The sequence below is a fragment of the Panicum virgatum genome, chromosome 3K, assembly GCF_016808335.1.
Source record: "Panicum virgatum strain AP13 chromosome 3K, P.virgatum_v5, whole genome shotgun sequence".
Classification (NCBI taxonomy): domain Eukaryota; kingdom Viridiplantae; phylum Streptophyta; class Magnoliopsida; order Poales; family Poaceae; genus Panicum; species Panicum virgatum.
The window spans coordinates 36,903,703-36,924,042 of NC_053138.1; positions in this window are offsets into that span (position 1 = coordinate 36,903,703).

Sequence of the window (20,340 nt, forward strand, 5' to 3'; positions counted from 1 at the left end):
GCAAACCCAGGAGCTACGCGCCGCACTCGAGCAGCAGCGTACCGTGCCTGGTGCGCACGCCCGGACGGCGGGACGTGTGGCCCGGGAGCGCATCCTGGCTGACGACAACGTCGATAAATCTCCGGAACTGCAAACGGCCGGCGAGAAACTCGTCGCTGCGGCTTATCTACTTCAAGCTATGCCTGAGCCATCGACACCTTCGGGCCGCAACCTGCGCCGCGAGGCACAGGAACTCATCGAGCAAGCTGCCGTGCAGCAGGCCAAGAGTTCTGCGTCTCGCATGCGCTCGAAGGCCCCGGAGCAGTGCGCAGGGACTGCGCACCAGGACCGTGAGGTTTCTGTGCACACACCCCCAGCAGGGAAGGGCAAGGCAGCCGTAGCACCCGGTGCGAGGGCACCCCCGGTACACGAGCGCATCGGAAGAGTTCCCGTAAGGGAGCGAATCCGCGACACTCGCGGGCACGCTGGCGACGGCGACGCCCGCAACGTCATCAACGGCAGGAGGTACACCCCTCGACGGGGTGGACGCTTCGACCCTGAGCACGACAGGGGTGAGTCACCGGAGCCTCCGGGCACCCGGGTGTTCAGTCGGGAGATCCGGACCGCGCCTTTTCCCCCGCGCTTCCGACAACCCAACACCCTCGTCAAATACTCGGGCGAGACTGATCCTGCAGTCTGGCTCAACGACTACCACCTAGCGTGCCAGCTAGGCGGCGCGACGGAAGACGCGGTCATCATCCGCAACCTCCCCCTTCATCTTGCTGACGCCACACGAACGTGGCTCGAGCACTTGCCTGCGGATCAGATCTACAGCTAGGCCGACTTGGTCCATGTCTTCGTAGGCAATTTCCAGGGCACGTACTTGCGCCCTGGGAACTCCTGGGACCTCAAAGGGTGTCGCCAGAAGCCCCGCGAATCCCTGCATGACTACGTGCGGCACTTCTCCAAGCAGTGCACCGAGCTCCCCAGCGTCACCCACGTCGAGGTCATTAACGCTTTCCTCGAGGGTACGACGTGCAGGAATCTGGTGCATGAGCTCGTGAGAAGCCGACCCGTTAATACCAACGAGTTGTTCGACGCTGCCACCAACTTCGCCGCCGGCGAGGAGGCTGTTGGTGCCATCTTCGACGACAAATCAAGCAAGCGCAAGGACGATGCGCCCGCGGAGGGCAGCAACGTCAAACCCAACGCCCCCGCCAAGAAACAAAAGCGGGGGAGGAAGGGAAGGAAGCCGGTCCCGCCGGACCAGCGCGGGACGGGGTAGGCAGAAGACTCCGAGGAGGCCTTCGCAGCCGCCCCGGACCGCAAAGGGCCTCGAGGCCCCCCTCGAGGCGGTGGTGGCCAGTTCGACGACATGCTTAAGAAACCGTGCCCTTACCACAAGGGCCCGGTCAACCATACTCTCGAGCAGTGCGAGATGCTCAAGAAATACTACAACCGCGTCGCGCATCACAATGAGGACAAGAAGAAGGATGCTGGCGACAAAGGTGGAGATGACGAGTTCCCCCCAGTGGAGAACGCCTTCTTCATCTTTGGAGGGATGACGATGAATATGACTTCTCGGCAGCGCAAGCGCGAGCGCCGCGAAGTCTTTTCCGTCACCAAGGCCATGCCATCCTACCTCGACTGGTCGAAGGACACCATTGCCTTTGGCCGCGAGGACCATCCCGACTACGTCCCGCATCCGGGACGTTACCCACTCGTTGTCGACCCCATCATCGGCAACACTCGCTTCTCCAAGGTGCTCATGGACGGAGGCAGCAGCCTCAACATCATGTACGCCCTCACCTTGGAGCTCATGGGGATCGGGTTGGACAAGCTACGCCCCAGCAAGTCGCCATTCCACGGCGTCGCGCCGGGGAAGCGGGTCCAACCCCTCGGCCAGATCGATCTGCCGGTCTGCTTCGGCACGGCAGCCAACTTCCGCAAGGAGGTACTCACCTTTGAGGTGGTGGGGTTTCGAGGATCCTACCATGCCATCCTCGGTCGTCCTTGCTACGCCAAGTTCATGGCCGTCCCCAACTACACCTACCTCAAGCTCAAAATGCCGGGACCAAAGGGCGTCATCACCATCGGCTCTTCGTTCGAACACGCCTACGAGTGCGACGTCGAGTGCGTTGAGCGCGCGGAAGCTCAAGCGGAAGACGAGGCCCTCGCAGCCACCCTCGACAAAATGGCAAGCGAGGCCTTGGATTCCACACACCGACATGCCGGGAGCTTCGAACCCACCGAGGGTATCAAGAAGGTGCCCCTCGACCCGAGCCACTCCGACAACAAGGCGTTGCAGATCAGCGCCACCCTCGACGACAAATAGGAAGTGGTGCTCGTCGATTTCCTCCGCGCCAACGCTGATATCTTTGCGTGGAGCCCCTCGGACATGCCTGGCATACCGAGGGAGGTCGCCGAGCACTCTCTTGATGTCCGACCCAACTCCAAGCCGGTGAAGCAACGCCTGCGACGCTTCGACGAGCTCAAGCGCTGGGCGATCGGCGAGGAGTTGCAGAAACTTCTGGCGGCCGGGTTCATCAAAGAGGTATTCCATCCCGAGTGGCTCGCTAATCCAGTATTAGTAAAGAAAAAGAGTGGAAATTGGAGGATGTGCGTAGATTACACTAGTCTAAATAAGGCATGTCCGAAGGTTCCCTTTCCTTTGCCACGAATCGATCAGATTGTAGATACTACTGCGGGATGTGAGCTCTTATCCTTTCTTGATGCTTACTCCGGTCACCATCAAATCAAGATGAAAGAGTCCGACCAGCTCGCGACTTCTTTTATCACACCTTTCGGCATGTACTGCTACGTTACGATGCCCTTTGGCCTCAGAAACGCCGGAGCCACCTATCAACGGTGTATGCTCCACGTTTTCGGAGACCAGCTCGGGCGGAGCGTAGAGGCATATGTCGACGACATCGTTGTCAAAACCAGGAAGGCGGACGACCTGGTTGCTGATCTCAGGATCGCATTCGATTGCCTACGAGCCAAAGGGGTAAAACTTAACCCCGAGAAGTGCGTGTTCGGGGTCCCTCGAGGCATGCTCTTGGGCTTCATTGTCTCCCAGCGGGGCATCGAACCCAACCCTGACAAAGTCTCGGCCATCACTCGGATGGGACCGATCCGAGACCTAAAGGGGGTATAGAGGGTCATGGGATGCCTAGCGTCCCTTAGCCGTTTTATCTCGCGTCTCGGCGAGAAAGGCTTGCCCCTGTATCGACTCTTGAGGAAAACCGAGCGCTTCACGTGGACCCCCGAAGCTCAAGAGGCCCTCGAAATGCTGAAGGCATCGCTCACCCGTGCTCCCATTCTTACACCACCTACGGACGGCGAGCCCCTCTATCTATACGTGGCCGCGACGACCCAAGTGGTCAGCGCGGTGATCGTTGTGGAAAGACAAGAGGAGGGTCAAGCTCTGCCCGTCCAGCGGCCGGTGTACTATATCAGCGAGGTGTTGTCTGAGACCAAGACGCGCTATCCTCAGATTCAGAAGCTGCTCTACGCAGTAGTGCTAGCTCGACGCAAGCTGCGCCACTACTTCGAGGCTCACCCCGTCACCGTGGTCTCGTCTTTCCCCTTGGGAGAGATAGCCCGCAACCGGGAAACCGAGGGCAGAATCGCCAAATGGTCTGTGGAGCTAATGGGAGAGACACTCACTTACGCCCCCCGCAAGGCAATTAAGTCCCAAATCTTGGCTGACTTCGTGGCTGAATGGATAGACATTCAGCTACCCCCATCACAAATCCGGGGCGAATGCTGGACTATGTACTTCGACGGGTCGGTGATGAAAACTGGAGCCGGAGCCGGCCTCCTCTTCATCTCGCCTCTCGGAGAACACATGCGGTATGTAATCCGCTTGCATTTCCCTGCTTCGAACAATATGGCGGAGTATGAGGCCCTCCTCGGCGGCCTCCGCATCGCCATCGAGCTCGGCGTCAAACACCTCGATGCGCGCGGTGACTCTCAGCTCGTCGTCGACCAAGTAATGAAGGAGTCCAGCTGCCACGACCCAAAGATGGAGGCGTATTGCAACGCAGTACGCCGCCTCGAGGACAAATTCGACGGCCTCGAGCTCAATCACGTCCCACGCAAGTACAATGAGGACGCGGACGAACTGACCAAGATAGCTTCGGGGCGGACCACCGTCCCCCCGAACATCTTCGCTCACGACATCTCCAGGCCCACCGTCGAGTTCAAGCAACCGACGGAGGCAGGCCCCTCGTCCGCCGGACCCTCCGACGGGAACCCCCCGGCGGACGGGGTCGGGCCCATAGATACTAACTTCGGGACAACCTCCGCGGACGAGGCCGAAGCAATGGAAGTTGATGTAACACCCGGTTTATAAAAGAACATAAACCGAGCAATCATATACGTGCCAGGATCAAGTCACACGTATATACAACAAAATGAACAGTATATCGTAGCACATATCACGTAAAAAGATATAATAAAGCGAATACGAATGTTATTTATTATAATAATGACAAAATGTCTAATACAGCGGAAGCGAAGTACAAAAATACGATAAAGCTCTCCGAAGCTGAAGCAGGGCGCCACAGGGACGTCGACTGGGAGACGAACACCTAGAAGTCCTCGTAGTCCTGGTAGCGCTGGACGAACTTCCTCGTGTCGGCAGGAACTGAGCAGCAGTAGCGTAGCCAAGAGGAAAAAGTAGAGAAGAGGCAAGGGTGAGTACACAACTTGTACTCAACAATTATAACACAAACTATGAGGCTCTAAGGTTGGCTGACTCAACTGCATCAACTTTTAAGTGTTGGCAAGATTTTATTAAAGCTATTTACTACGAGTTGATGAATTACCATTAACCCAGTTGCATAGTAGTTAATCAGAATTAATTAAGAAACTACTGAGAACCACACCAAAACCAAGCCACCAAGGTAACCCCGAGAAGCACCTCCCTCGTCGGAAGGAGATAACTTCACTAATCAAAAGGAGGATCTGGGCCGCTCATAACCGTGAGCACGGCTAGTATACCAGTTTTACACTCTGCAGAGGTTGCACATCTTTACCCACAAGTCGTGAGCTACGCCAGTTGTTCATCACACTTCCTTAGGTGAGATGGCCAGCGACTCACTACGAGGCCTTTAAAAAGAATCTCGTTGGTAAGGCGTAACCGCGAGAGTTAGGTCGGCGACGATGGGGCCCACCTCACGGGGGTACAAGCACAGGAGCGCAATCCAAGCACAGACCAGCCGGAGGAGCAGGGACCATTGAAGCTTACTACTCTTGCCCCGCAGGTAAGTTACTCCAAACCAAAAAGATCTAATTATTACGCCAAGTCTATCCCATTCTAGCCTTGTGGTAGCGCTGTTGTCCCAGGTTGTCGCTCTATGAACCGGTCCTTATGGAGAGTGGCCAACCAGGCAGTAAGCACCGTGCTGGCCCCCTAAACCATGTTTCTACGAAAACCATCTTTTAACGAGACGTGAGCCACTCATCCACACAGAGGACCACTCTCAGAATTAAGTTCAAGTAAACCATTAGTCAAATTAATTAAAAAGGACCAGAGTGTGTTCTAGCGCAGCAACCTAGCACAACTAACCAAAATGCAACCCAAAGGTATATTTAAAGGATATAAACTGGCTAGGAAATCCTTACAGGCATACAATATTAAAATGCAGTATGAAAATGTATTTAAAAGTGATAGGTTGTTCATGTTATACTTGCCTTCCTCGTACTGCTCCTGCTGCTGCTCAAACTGATCCGAAGACGGCTGCTCCGGGTACTGGTACTGCGGCTCCTCAGATGGATCAACGTCTACTCACGAACACATGGCCAAAATAATGCACGAAAATAAGCATACAAACAAACATTAACAAAAAACTAAGAAACAGTACAACAATACATAAAAAACAGCACACTAAACTACTCTAATACTGTTCTACGCGTTACAACGATCGCGTGGATATAAAGAACGCTAAAAACGGAGCTAAAACGCGTATTCTAGGCTAAAAACTAGTTCTAGGGGCTTATTTGTAAGAAAACTGAAGTTTCAGGGGCTTTTCTGCTAAAACCAGGGGCTAAAACGTAATTAACGACTAAATCTGTGGACTAGCGTGCAAAAGGCCAGGTGCTGGACGGCGGGTTCAAAAACTAAAAAGAGCAGGGTTCAAAACATAAAAAAACCAGGACTGAACTGGAAATATTTTTGAACAAGGGTGGACTGCGGGTTGAATCTCAGAAAACTAAAGGGCTCTTTAGCAAAAGTTTAGGCTGAACCGGTATCCACGCACGTGGGCCGCTGGATCTGGATCTAACGGCTCAGGGTGGCTCAGTCCTAGATCTAATCTAGGCCGTGCATTCGAGATCGGGCGGCTGGGAGGGTTTGGGCGCGTGGGGGAGGCGGCGTGTCACCGCCGGCGACCCTGCTCGTGGCGGCGGGGCGCTAGGCTCGCCGGACTTGGCCAAACCTGGCCGTCCGGGGGTCAAATCGACCCATTTTTGGGTCTGCAGCGATCTATGGGGCATGGGTAGTCTACCTGGGCTCTAAACGGAGCTCGGGGAGGCTCGGTTGAGGCTCGCCACGGCGCGGGGCGGGCTGCACGGCGGCGCATCGCCGGAGCGAGCTCGCACGGCCTCTGAGGTGCGCTACAGGCTAAAGCAGCTAGCGCAAAAGTACGGCGGGGCCTTGGGGGCGCTCACCGTGCTTTGGATTGAAGGGAAGGCCGGCGCGGTGTGCTCGGCGACGAGGATCGGCGGCGGGGAGACGGAGCTCGCGTCCTGGGTCGAGGGAGGGGGTGCGCCGGGCTCCTGGACGCCTCAGATCGACGCGGGGTGCTCCTGTGGCGAGGCCAGGGGTTCGGGGGGGCGGAATCGGCACCGGGGTGAGGATAAACGGCGGCAATGGCACTTACCGGCGGCGGCGGTCCTGGCGGAGGGATGCGGCGGCGCTGGTGGTTCGGGCGTGGAGCTGTGGGGCGAGGATGGGGAAGAGAAGGTCGCAGGGCCCAATTATAGGAGGGATCCGGGGATCTCGGCGGGGCGCAGCGGGATAATGATCCCGGCGAGCTCGCCGGGGATATCGGGTGCGCTGCGGAGCCAGGAAGGAAGGGGGGAAGAGGGGGCTGACGCGTGGGGCCGGCTGGTCAGCGGCGGGGCGCGCGTCGCGCGGCTGCCTGCCAGGTGGGGTCAAGGCATCGGGGGAGCGGGTGGGATGCGCGCCGCGGCGTGGGCCGTGCGGGAGAGGTGGGAACGGCGCTGGGCTGGGCGCGTGGGAACTGGCCGTTGCGGTTTGGGCTGGGCCGAGTGGGGAGCGGGAGAGAAGAGTGGGCCGGTGCTGGGCTGCTAGCTGGGTTTTGGGCTGGGTTTGGGTTTGAGTTTTGTTTTGGGTTTTCTTTCTATTTCTCCTTTTCTATTTCTAATTCAAGCAAAGTTTGAATTCAAATTTGAATTTGAATTCAAACCACACTCAAATAAAATTATGCACCAGCATGAATGCAACAAAAATTTAAACCTATGATAAATTTTAATTAATTAAGGAACAAAAATTAGATTAAATGCCAACTAAACACAATAAACCTTAGAAAAAAAATAAATAAAGCCAATTTAATTTATTAATAAATACTGAAATTTAAATTAGGGTGTTACATACCCTACCCCCTTAAAGAAATCTCGTCCCGAGATTTAGCTGGGCTGGCTAGCAAAGAGATCTGGATAGGTTTTCTTCAACTCATCTTCTCGCTCCCAGGTAGCCTCAGCTTCACTGTGATGACTCCACTGAACTCTGCACATCTTGATGCGTTTGTTCCGAGTAACCCTCTCTGATGTCTCCAGAATCTTCACCGGATGCTCAGTATAAGTCAGATCCTCCTGGACATCGACTCCATCCAGGGGTGCCTGCTCCTCGGGTACTCGCAGACATCTCTTCAGCTGAGATATATGGAAAACATCATGAACTCCCGAGAGACTGAGAGGTAACTCCAGGCGATAAGCAACTTCGCCTTTTCGCTCTAGCACCTTGAATGGCCCCACATAACGAGGTGCTAACTTTCCCTTGACATTAAATCTACGGATTCCTCTCATCGGAGACACCTTCAGGTACACAAAATCACCGACACTGAAAGTCAGGTCTCTCCGTTTGCCATCAGCATAGCTCTTCTGTCTGCTCTGTGCAATCCTCAGATTTTCTCGCACAGCCTGAACCATCTGTTCTGCATCATCTATGATCTCAGGACCAAAGAGCTGCTTCTCACCGATCTGATCCCAATAGAGAGGAGTCCTGCACTTTCTGCCATACAATGCCTCAAAGGGAGACTTCTTCAGACTGGCCTGATAGCTGTTGTTATATGAGAACTCAGCATATGACAGGCACTTATCCCAACTAGTACCATACTGGATAGCACAAGCTCTCAGCATATCCTCCAACACTTGGTTGGTTCTCTCTGTCTGCCCATCTGTCTGGGGGTGATAAGCCGTACTGAAACGCAGCTTCGTATCCAATGAATCATGGAGCTTCTCCCAGAAACGAGAAGTGAACTGAGACCCTCTGTCGGATATAATCTTCTTGGGCACACCATGCAAGCAGACAATCCGAGAGATGTACAACTCTGCAAGTCTAGCACCGGAGTAAGTAGTGTTCACTGGAATGAAGTGAGCAACCTTCGTCAATCGATCCACTACTACCCAAATGGAGTTGTACCCTTTCTGAGTACGAGGCAATCCAACAATGAAGTCCATAGTGATTTCCTCCCATTTCCACTCTGGAATCTTCAAAGGCTGTAATAAACCTGCTGGCCTCTGATGCTCAGCCTTGACACGCTGACAGGTGTCACAAATAGCCACGTACTCTGCCACTGAACGCTTCATCCCATACCACCAGAAACGTTCCTTCAGATCATAATACATCTTCGTGCTGCCCGGATGAATAGAGTAAGCTGTATCATGGGCCTCACTCAGTATCAACTTCCGGAGATCCTTCACATCTGGCACACAGATCCGGTTCTTGTACCACAAGGTACCCTGATCATCCTCTCTGAAATGAGGAGCCTTGCCCTTCTTGAGCAACTCACGGATCTCCTGCAGCTTCTCATCATCTTTCTGATGCTGCCTGATCTCTGACTCTAGAGTCGGTACTGCCTCAAATGCTGCACTGGAAGTATGATGCAAGAAACTCAGACTCAACTGCTCGAACTCCACGCATAACTCTGGAGGCATCTGGAAAGCAACGGCCATGTTGACATAACTTCTTCTGCTCAGAGCATCTGCTACAACATTGGCCTTGCCCGGATGATAGTGAATCTCCAGATCATAATCCTTGACCAATTCTAGCCATCTCCTCTGCCGCATGTTCAGCTCATTCTGCGTGAAAATGTACTTGAGGCTCTTGTGATCAGTGTAGATATCACACCGCTGCCCATACAAGTAATGCCTCCAAATCTTCAGAGCATGCACAACTGCGGCTAACTCAAGATCATGAGTAGGATAGTTCAGCTCATGCCGACGTAACTGCCGTGAAGCATAAGCAATCACTTTGCCCTCCTGCATCAGAACACACCCAAGACCATCCTTCGAAGCATCACAATATACCGTGAACCTCTTCGTCTGGTCTGGCAGAGTCAGGACTGGCGCCGTAGTCAACCTTTTCTTCAGCTCATCAAAGGCCATCTGACGCTCATCAGTCCATACAAAAGCCACATTCTTCTCTAGCAAAGAAGTCAAAGGCTTCGCGATCTTGGAGAAATTCTCGATGAACCTCCGATAATATCCAGCTAAGCCCAAGAAAGATCTGACTTCCTTCACTGTCTGCGGTGTCTCCCACTCTAGCACATCCTTCACCTTGCTTGGATCAACAGCAATGCCTCCCTGAGAGATAACATGACCGAGGAATGGAACCTCGTCAATCCAGAACTCGCACTTGCTGAACTTGGCATACAACTGATGCTCTCTCAGTCTCTGCAATACGAGTCTCAGATGCTCCTCATGCTCTTCTTCTGTCTTGGAGAAGATCAGAATATCATCAATAAAGATCACCACGAAGACATCCAGATAATCCATGAAGACCATGTTCATCAGATGCATGAAGAAAGCCGGGGCATTAGTCAGGCCGAAGGACATGACTGTATACTCATATAGCCCGTACTTGCAGGTGAATGCCGTCTTCGGAATATCCCCAGGACGGATCCTCAGCTGAAAATATCCCGAACGAAGATCAATCTTCGAGAATATACGAGCACCTCGAAGCAGATCAAAGAGATCCTCAATACGGGGCAGTGGATGCTTGTTCTTGATAGTAACTGCATTCAGCTCCCGATAATCGACACACATCCTCTTCGAGCCATCCTTCTTATCTACCAGCAATAATGGAAAAGCCCAAGGAGAGAAGCTGCGACGGATATAGCCCTTGGCTAGCAACTCATCAATAGTCTTCTTGACTTCTTCATGCTCTATAGGTGCCATACGGTAGGGCCGCTTTGCAATAGGAGCTGTGCCAGGCAAGAGATCAATACAAAACTCAATGGCGCGTTCAGGCGGCATACCTGGCAGATCATCCAGAAAGACATCCGGGAATTCAGACACCACGCGAATACCGTCCGTGGGTCTAGCCTCCATCTGATGAAGAAATCCAGAAGGCTCTACTGCACTGATAACAACCTCTTGGCCACTGGAAGCTGATAACAAGACTGTCCTCTGAGCACAATCTATACGAACTCCCCATTTGGCCAGAGTCTCCATTCCCAGAATGACATCAATGCCCTTGGTGTCTAGCACCATCAGATCAGTACAGAACTCTACTCCCCTCAAGGAAACACTGACTCTCGGGCAGTAAGTGTGAGACCTCAACTGTCCTCCCGGTGAAGATACTAACAGGCACCTCTTTAATGTGCTAGTATGAATACCATGATGCTCGACAAAAGACTGAGTAATGAAGGAATGCGTAGCACTAGTATCAAAAAGCACTGTAGCTGGATATGAATTAACCATGAACGTACCAATAACCACGTTGGGAGCCTCGGCCGCTGACTCGGCCGTCACGTGGTTCACTCTGCCCTGAAGTGGCGCCCTGGGCTGAGCTGGGCGCCCCTGCTGTCCCGCCTGCGCCTTCCGGGGGCAAGCGTTGGCGTAGTGCCCCGGCTGGCCGCAGTGAAAGCAGGTGCGAGGAGGTCCCTGAGCCTGCTGTCCGGTAGGAGCTGCCGGACGTGGAGCCTGCGGTGCCGGTGGAGCTGGTGGAGCAGCACGAGCCGGAGGTGCCGGTAACCTCTGGCCCTGCCCAGCCTGCTGCTGTCGAGGCGGGTACTGCTGCGGTGGCCTCTGCTGGTACTGCTGAGGAGGCCGGTACTACTGCTGGTACCGCTGGGGCTGCTGGAGTCGTGGACGAGTGTTGCTGCCGGAAGCAACGGGGACAACCTTCCTCTTCTTGTCCTCCATCTCCAAGTGCTTACGCTCAGTGTTGAGCGCACTGTCAACCAGATGGTTGAAGTCGTCGAAGCGGAGGTTGAGCAGCGCGTACTGGAGGTAGTCCTCAAGACCCTCCATGAAGTGCTCCTGCTTCTTGCGGTCATCCGCAACCTCGGCAGGGGCGTAGCGAGCCAGCTGAAGAAAGCGATCACGATACTCCGTGACCGACATAGTCCCCTGAATTCACAAAGACAGATAGATATCGGAAGATTAACTCAAGATTCATAAGGATAGAACAAGGGGGCATTAGCTCAAAAGAAAACGCTGAATGATTATATTTAAGATTACCTGCTTCAGTGCAAGGAACTCCTTCTGCTTCATCTTCATAACGCCCGCGGGGACGTTGTGGCTACGGAAACGCTCCCTGAACTGGAGCCAAGTGAGAGCCTCGCGGTCGTGAACTGGGTGGGACTCCCACCAGTCCAAAGCTGCCCCTCGCAGCTGTCCTGCTGCGTACAAGACGCGCTCACGATCATCGCACTGGGCGATGTCCAGCTGACGCTCCACTGCACGGAGCCAGTCGTCGGCCTGAAGAGGGTCGGACGTGTGAGAGAACGTCGGCGGGTGACCCCTCAGGAACTCAGCAGCGGTGGAGGAGGCGGAGGCTGAGTGTGAGCGTGCTGAAGAGCCTGAATGGTGTTGTTCAGGGTAGCCATCATCTGCATCTGGAGCTGGAAGTACTGCTCCGGAGTCAAGGGCGGAGGCATCGGGATCCCGGTACCCTGGTTGTTCTGACCCTGCTGCTGGCCAGAACCGGAACCGGTGCTCCTGGTGTTCACCATCTGATTTGAACAAAAGATTTCACGAGTAAGGATATTGCAGGAATAAACTCAGATGGATATGATAACTCTTTGCGGAAAAAGACTCAGCCATGATAAAGTAGACAGGATAGAGTTGACTATTTTACCCCCAACGATCTAACTCATTTTATTAATTAGTTAACTTTAACATCTGAGTGATTTTCTCTAAACAAATTTAAACTACTAAGCTATGCAATCAGTCAAAAATCCAAATCAAACATGTAGCATAATAACAAGCAGACAATTTTCACGACTTAGCCGAGATTAGCAAAAGACTCGACTAACACAACGCGTCGCAGAACGTGCTATCATTTTATTATAAAGGGTCACCTAGCTAACTCATGGTGGTCAGATGACTGATTCAGGCCAAATCTACGAAGCTATTCTTCAGAGAGAGAAGTCAAGGCAAGAAGGGTAAAAAGTCAAAGAAGTCAAGGGGTATAATAGTAAAATAGTTTCAGCAGACAAGGATTGGTGAGGAGAAGTCCTAAAACTTGACCAGTTCTATCTAGGCTTCGTCCTACAGTCGATATGGCTCTGATACCACTCTGTAACACCCGGTTTATAAAAGAACATAAACCGAGCAATCATATACGTGCCAGGATCAAGTCACACGTATATACAACAGAATGAACAGTATATCATAGCACATATCACGTAAAAAGATATAATAAAGCGAATACGAATGTTATTTATTATAATAATGACAAAATGTCTGATACAGCGGAAGCGAAGTACAAAAATACGATAAAGCTCTCCGAAGCTGAAGCAGGGCGCCACAGGGACGTCGACTGGGAGACGAACACCTAGAAGTCCTCGTAGTCCTGGTAGCGCTGGACGAACTCCCTCGTGTCGGTAGGAACTGAGCAGCAGTAGCGTAGCCAAGAGGAAAAAGTAGAGAAGAGGCAAGGGTGAGTACACAACTTGTACTCAACAAGTATAACACAAACTATGAGGCTCTAAGGTTGGCTGACTCAACTGCATCAGCTTTTAAGTGTTGGCAAGATTTTATTAAAGCTATTTACTACGAGTTGATGAATTACCATTAACCCAGTTGCATAGTAGTTAATCAGAATTAATTAAGAAACTACTGAGAACCACACCAAAACCAAGCCACCAAGGTAACCCCGAGAAGCACCTCCCTCGTCGGAAGGAGATAACTTCACTAATCAAAAGGAGGATCTGGGCCGCTCATAACCGTGAGCACGGCTAGTATACCAGTTTTACACTCTGCAGAGGTTGCACATCTTTACCCACAAGTCGTGAGCTACGCCAGTTGTTCATCACACTTCCTTAGGTGAGATGGCCAGCGACTCACTACGAGGCCTTTAAAAAGAATCTCGTTGGTAAGGCGTAACCGCGAGAGTTAGGTCGGCGACGATGGGGCCCACCTCACGGGGGTACAAGCACAGGAGCGCAATCCAAGCACAGACCAGCCGGAGGAGCAGGGACCATTGAAGCTTACTACTCTTGCCCCGCAGGTAAGTTACTCCAAACCAAAAAGATCTAATTATTACGCCAAGTCTATCCCATTCTAGCCTTGTGGTAGCGCTGTTGTCCCAGGTTGTCGCTCTATGAACCGGTCCTTATGGAGAGTGGCCAACCAGGCAGTAAGCACCGTGCTGGCCCCCTAAACCATGTTTCTACGAAAACCATCTTTTAACGAGACGTGAGCCACTCATCCACACAGAGGACCACTCTCAGAATTAAGTTCAAGTAAACCATTAGTCAAATTAATTAAAAAGGACCAGAGTGTGTTCTAGCGCAGCAACCTAGCACAACTAACCAAAATGCAACCCAAAGGTATATTTAAAGGATATAAACTGGCTAGGAAATCCTTACAGGCATACAATATTAAAATGCAGTATGAAAATGTATTTAAAAGTGATAGGTTGTTCATGTTATACTTGCCTTCCTCGTACTGCTCCTGCTGCTGCTCAAACTGATCCGAAGACGGCTGCTCCGGGTACTGGTACTGCGGCTCCTCAGATGGATCAACGTCTACTCACGAACACATGGCCAAAATAATGCACGAAAATAAGCATACAAACAAACATTAACAAAAAACTAAGAAACAGTACAACAATACATAAAAAACAGCACACTAAACTACTCGGGCGAGACTGATCCTGCAGTCTGGCTCAACGACTACCACCTAGCGTGCCAGCTAGGCGGCGCGACGGAAGACGCGGTCATCATCCGCAACCTCCCCCTTCATCTTGCTGACGCCACACGAACGTGGCTCGAGCACTTGCCTGCGGATCAGATCTACAGCTAGGCCGACTTGGTCCATGTCTTCGTAGGCAATTTCCAGGGCACGTACTTGCGCCCTGGGAACTCCTGGGACCTCAAAGGGTGTCGCCAGAAGCCCCGCGAATCCCTGCATGACTACGTGCGGCACTTCTCCAAGCAGTGCACCGAGCTCCCCAGCGTCACCCACGTCGAGGTCATTAACGCTTTCCTCGAGGGTACGACGTGCAGGAATCTGGTGCATGAGCTCGTGAGAAGCCGACCCGTTAATACCAACGAGTTGTTCGACGCTGCCACCAACTTCGCCGCCGGCGAGGAGGCTGTTGGTGCCATCTTCGACGACAAATCAAGCAAGCGCAAGGACGATGCGCCCGCGGAGGGCAGCAACGTCAAACCCAACGCCCCCGCCAAGAAACAAAAGCGGGGGAGGAAGGGAAGGAAGCCGGTCCCGCCGGACCAGCGCGGGACGGGGTAGGCAGAAGACTCCGAGGAGGCCTTCGCAGCCGCCCCGGACCGCAAAGGGCCTCGAGGCCCCCCTCGAGGCGGTGGTGGCCAGTTCGACGACATGCTTAAGAAACCGTGCCCTTACCACAAGGGCCCGGTCAACCATACTCTCGAGCAGTGCGAGATGCTCAAGAAATACTACAACCGCGTCGCGCATCACAATGAGGACAAGAAGAAGGATGCTGGCGACAAAGGTGGAGATGACGAGTTCCCCCCAGTGGAGAACGCCTTCTTCATCTTTGGAGGGATGACGATGAATATGACTTCTCGGCAGCGCAAGCGCGAGCGCCGCGAAGTCTTTTCCGTCACCAAGGCCATGCCATCCTACCTCGACTGGTCGAAGGACACCATTGCCTTTGGCCGCGAGGACCATCCCGACTACGTCCCGCATCCGGGACGTTACCCACTCGTTGTCGACCCCATCATCGGCAACACTCGCTTCTCCAAGGTGCTCATGGACGGAGGCAGCAGCCTCAACATCATGTACGCCCTCACCTTGGAGCTCATGGGGATCGGGTTGGACAAGCTACGCCCCAGCAAGTCGCCATTCCACGGCGTCGCGCCGGGGAAGCGGGTCCAACCCCTCGGCCAGATCGATCTGCCGGTCTGCTTCGGCACGGCAGCCAACTTCCGCAAGGAGGTACTCACCTTTGAGGTGGTGGGGTTTCGAGGATCCTACCATGCCATCCTCGGTCGTCCTTGCTACGCCAAGTTCATGGCCGTCCCCAACTACACCTACCTCAAGCTCAAAATGCCGGGACCAAAGGGCGTCATCACCATCGGCTCTTCGTTCGAACACGCCTACGAGTGCGACGTCGAGTGCGTTGAGCGCGCGGAAGCTCAAGCGGAAGACGAGGCCCTCGCAGCCACCCTCGACAAAATGGCAAGCGAGGCCTTGGATTCCACACACCGACATGCCGGGAGCTTCGAACCCACCGAGGGTATCAAGAAGGTGCCCCTCGACCCGAGCCACTCCGACAACAAGGCGTTGCAGATCAGCGCCACCCTCGACGACAAATAGGAAGTGGTGCTCGTCGATTTCCTCCGCGCCAACGCTGATATCTTTGCGTGGAGCCCCTCGGACATGCCTGGCATACCGAGGGAGGTCGCCGAGCACTCTCTTGATGTCCGACCCAACTCCAAGCCGGTGAAGCAACGCCTGCGACGCTTCGACGAGCTCAAGCGCTGGGCGATCGGCGAGGAGTTGCAGAAACTTCTGGCGGCCGGGTTCATCAAAGAGGTATTCCATCCCGAGTGGCTCGCTAATCCAGTATTAGTAAAGAAAAAGAGTGGAAATTGGAGGATGTGCGTAGATTACACTAGTCTAAATAAGGCATGTCCGAAGGTTCCCTTTCCTTTGCCACGAATCGATCAGATTGTAGATACTACTGCGGGATGTGAGCTCTTATCCTTTCTTGATGCTTACTCCGGTCACCATCAAATCAAGATGAAAGAGTCCGACCAGCTCGCGACTTCTTTTATCACACCTTTCGGCATGTACTGCTACGTTACGATGCCCTTTGGCCTCAGAAACGCCGGAGCCACCTATCAACGGTGTATGCTCCACGTTTTCGGAGACCAGCTCGGGCGGAGCGTAGAGGCATATGTCGACGACATCGTTGTCAAAACCAGGAAGGCGGACGACCTGGTTGCTGATCTCAGGATCGCATTCGATTGCCTACGAGCCAAAGGGGTAAAACTTAACCCCGAGAAGTGCGTGTTCGGGGTCCCTCGAGGCATGCTCTTGGGCTTCATTGTCTCCCAGCGGGGCATCGAACCCAACCCTGACAAAGTCTCGGCCATCACTCGGATGGGACCGATCCGAGACCTAAAGGGGGTATAGAGGGTCATGGGATGCCTAGCGTCCCTTAGCCGTTTTATCTCGCGTCTCGGCGAGAAAGGCTTGCCCCTGTATCGACTCTTGAGGAAAACCGAGCGCTTCACGTGGACCCCCGAAGCTCAAGAGGCCCTCGAAATGCTGAAGGCATCGCTCACCCGTGCTCCCATTCTTACACCACCTACGGACGGCGAGCCCCTCTATCTATACGTGGCCGCGACGACCCAAGTGGTCAGCGCGGTGATCGTTGTGGAAAGACAAGAGGAGGGTCAAGCTCTGCCCGTCCAGCGGCCGGTGTACTATATCAGCGAGGTGTTGTCTGAGACCAAGACGCGCTATCCTCAGATTCAGAAGCTGCTCTACGCAGTAGTGCTAGCTCGACGCAAGCTGCGCCACTACTTCGAGGCTCACCCCGTCACCGTGGTCTCGTCTTTCCCCTTGGGAGAGATAGCCCGCAACCGGGAAACCGAGGGCAGAATCGCCAAATGGTCTGTGGAGCTAATGGGAGAGACACTCACTTACGCCCCCCGCAAGGCAATTAAGTCCCAAATCTTGGCTGACTTCGTGGCTGAATGGATAGACATTCAGCTACCCCCATCACAAATCCGGGGCGAATGCTGGACTATGTACTTCGACGGGTCGGTGATGAAAACTGGAGCCGGAGCCGGCCTCCTCTTCATCTCGCCTCTCGGAGAACACATGCGGTATGTAATCCGCTTGCATTTCCCTGCTTCGAACAATATGGCGGAGTATGAGGCCCTCCTCGGCGGCCTCCGCATCGCCATCGAGCTCGGCGTCAAACACCTCGATGCGCGCGGTGACTCTCAGCTCGTCGTCGACCAAGTAATGAAGGAGTCCAGCTGCCACGACCCAAAGATGGAGGCGTATTGCAACGCAGTACGCCGCCTCGAGGACAAATTCGACGGCCTCGAGCTCAATCACGTCCCACGCAAGTACAATGAGGACGCGGACGAACTGACCAAGATAGCTTCGGGGCGGACCACCGTCCCCCCGAACATCTTCGCTCACGACATCTCCAGGCCCACCGTCGAGTTCAAGCAACCGACGGAGGCAGGCCCCTCGTCCGCCGGACCCTCCGACGGGAACCCCCCGGCGGACGGGGTCGGGCCCATAGATACTAACTTCGGGACAACCTCCGCGGACGAGGCCGAAGCAATGGAAGTTGATGTAACACCCGGTTTATAAAAGAACATAAACCGAGCAATCATATACGTGCCAGGATCAAGTCACACGTATATACAACAGAATGAACAGTATATCGTAGCACATATCACGTAAAAAGATATAATAAAGCGAATACGAATGTTATTTATTATAATAATGACAAAATGTCTAATACAGCGGAAGCGAAGTACAAAAATACGATAAAGCTCTCCGAAGCTGAAGCAGGGCGCCACAGGGACGTCGACTGGGAGACGAACACCTAGAAGTCCTCGTAGTCCTGGTAGCGCTGGACGAACTTCCTCGTGTCGGCAGGAACTGAGCAGCAGTAGCGTAGCCAAGAGGAAAAAGTAGAGAAGAGGCAAGGGTGAGTACACAACTTGTACTCAACAATTATAACACAAACTATGAGGCTCTAAGGTTGGCTGACTCAACTGCATCAACTTTTAAGTGTTGGCAAGATTTTATTAAAGCTATTTACTACGAGTTGATGAATTACCATTAACCCAGTTGCATAGTAGTTAATCAGAATTAATTAAGAAACTACTGAGAACCACACCAAAACCAAGCCACCAAGGTAACCCCGAGAAGCACCTCCCTCGTCGGAAGGAGATAACTTCACTAATCAAAAGGAGGATCTGGGCCGCTCATAACCGTGAGCACGGCTAGTATACCAGTTTTACACTCTGCAGAGGTTGCACATCTTTACCCACAAGTCGTGAGCTACGCCAGTTGTTCATCACACTTCCTTAGGTGAGATGGCCAGCGACTCACTACGAGGCCTTTAAAAAGAATCTCGTTGGTAAGGCGTAACCGCGAGAGTTAGGTCGGCGACGATGGGGCCCACCTCACGGGGGTACAAGCACAGGAGCGCAATCCAAGCACAGACCAGCCGGAGGAGCAGGGACCATTGAAGCTTACTACTCTTGCCCCGCAGGTAAGTTACTCCAAACCAAAAAGATCTAATTATTACGCCAAGTCTATCCCATTCTAGCCTTGTGGTAGCGCTGTTGTCCCAGGTTGTCGCTCTATGAACCGGTCCTTATGGAGAGTGGCCAACCAGGCAGTAAGCACCGTGCTGGCCCCCTAAACCATGTTTCTACGAAAACCATCTTTTAACGAGACGTGAGCCACTCATCCACACAGAGGACCACTCTCAGAATTAAGTTCAAGTAAACCATTAGTCAAATTAATTAAAAAGGACCAGAGTGTGTTCTAGCGCAGCAACCTAGCACAACTAACCAAAATGCAACCCAAAGGTATATTTAAAGGATATAAACTGGCTAGGAAATCCTTACAGGCATACAATATTAAAATGCAGTATGAAAATGTATTTAAAAGTGATAGGTTGTTCATGTTATACTTGCCTTCCTCGTACTGCTCCTGCTGCTGCTCAAACTGATCCGAAGACGGCTGCTCCGGGTACTGGTACTGCGGCTCCTCAGATGGATCAACGTCTACTCACGAACACATGGCCAAAATAATGCACGAAAATAAGCATACAAACAAACATTAACAAAAAACTAAGAAACAGTACAACAATACATAAAAAACAGCACACTAAACTACTCTAATACTGTTCTACGCGTTACAACGATCGCGTGGATATAAAGAACGCTAAAAACGGAGCTAAAACGCGTATTCTAGGCTAAAAACTAGTTCTAGGGGCTTATTTGTAAGAAAACTGAAGTTTCAGGGGCTTTTCTGCTAAAACCAGGGGCTAAAACGTAATTAACGACTAAATCTGTGGACTAGCGTGCAAAAGGCCAGGTGCTGGACGGCGGGTTCAAAAACTAAAAAGAGCAGGGTTCAAAACATAAAAAAACCAGGACTGAACTGGAAATATTTTTGAACAAGGGTGGACTGCGGGTTGAATCTCAGAAAACTAAAGGGCTCTTTAGCAAAAGTTTAGGCTGAACCGGTATCCACGCACGTGGGCCGCTGGATCTGGATCTAACGGCTCAGGGTGGCTCAGTCCTAGATCTAATCTAGGCCGTGCATTCGAGATCGGGCGGCTGGGAGGGTTTGGGCGCGTGGGGGCGGCGGCGTGTCACCGCCGGCGACCCTGCTCGTGGCGGCGGGGCGCTAGGCTCGCCGGACTTGGCCAAACCTGGCCGTCCGGGGGTCAAATCGACCCATTTTTGGGTCTGCAGCGATCTACGGGGCATGGGTAGTCTACCTGGGCTCTAAACGGAGCTCGGGGAGGCTCGGTTGAGGCTCGCCACGGCGCGGGGCGGGCTGCACGGCGGCGCATCGCCGGAGCGAGCTCGCACGGCCTCTGAGGTGCGCTACAGGCTAAAGCAGCTAGCGCAAAAGTACGGCGGGGCCTCGGGGGCGCTCACCGTGCTTTGGATTGAAGGG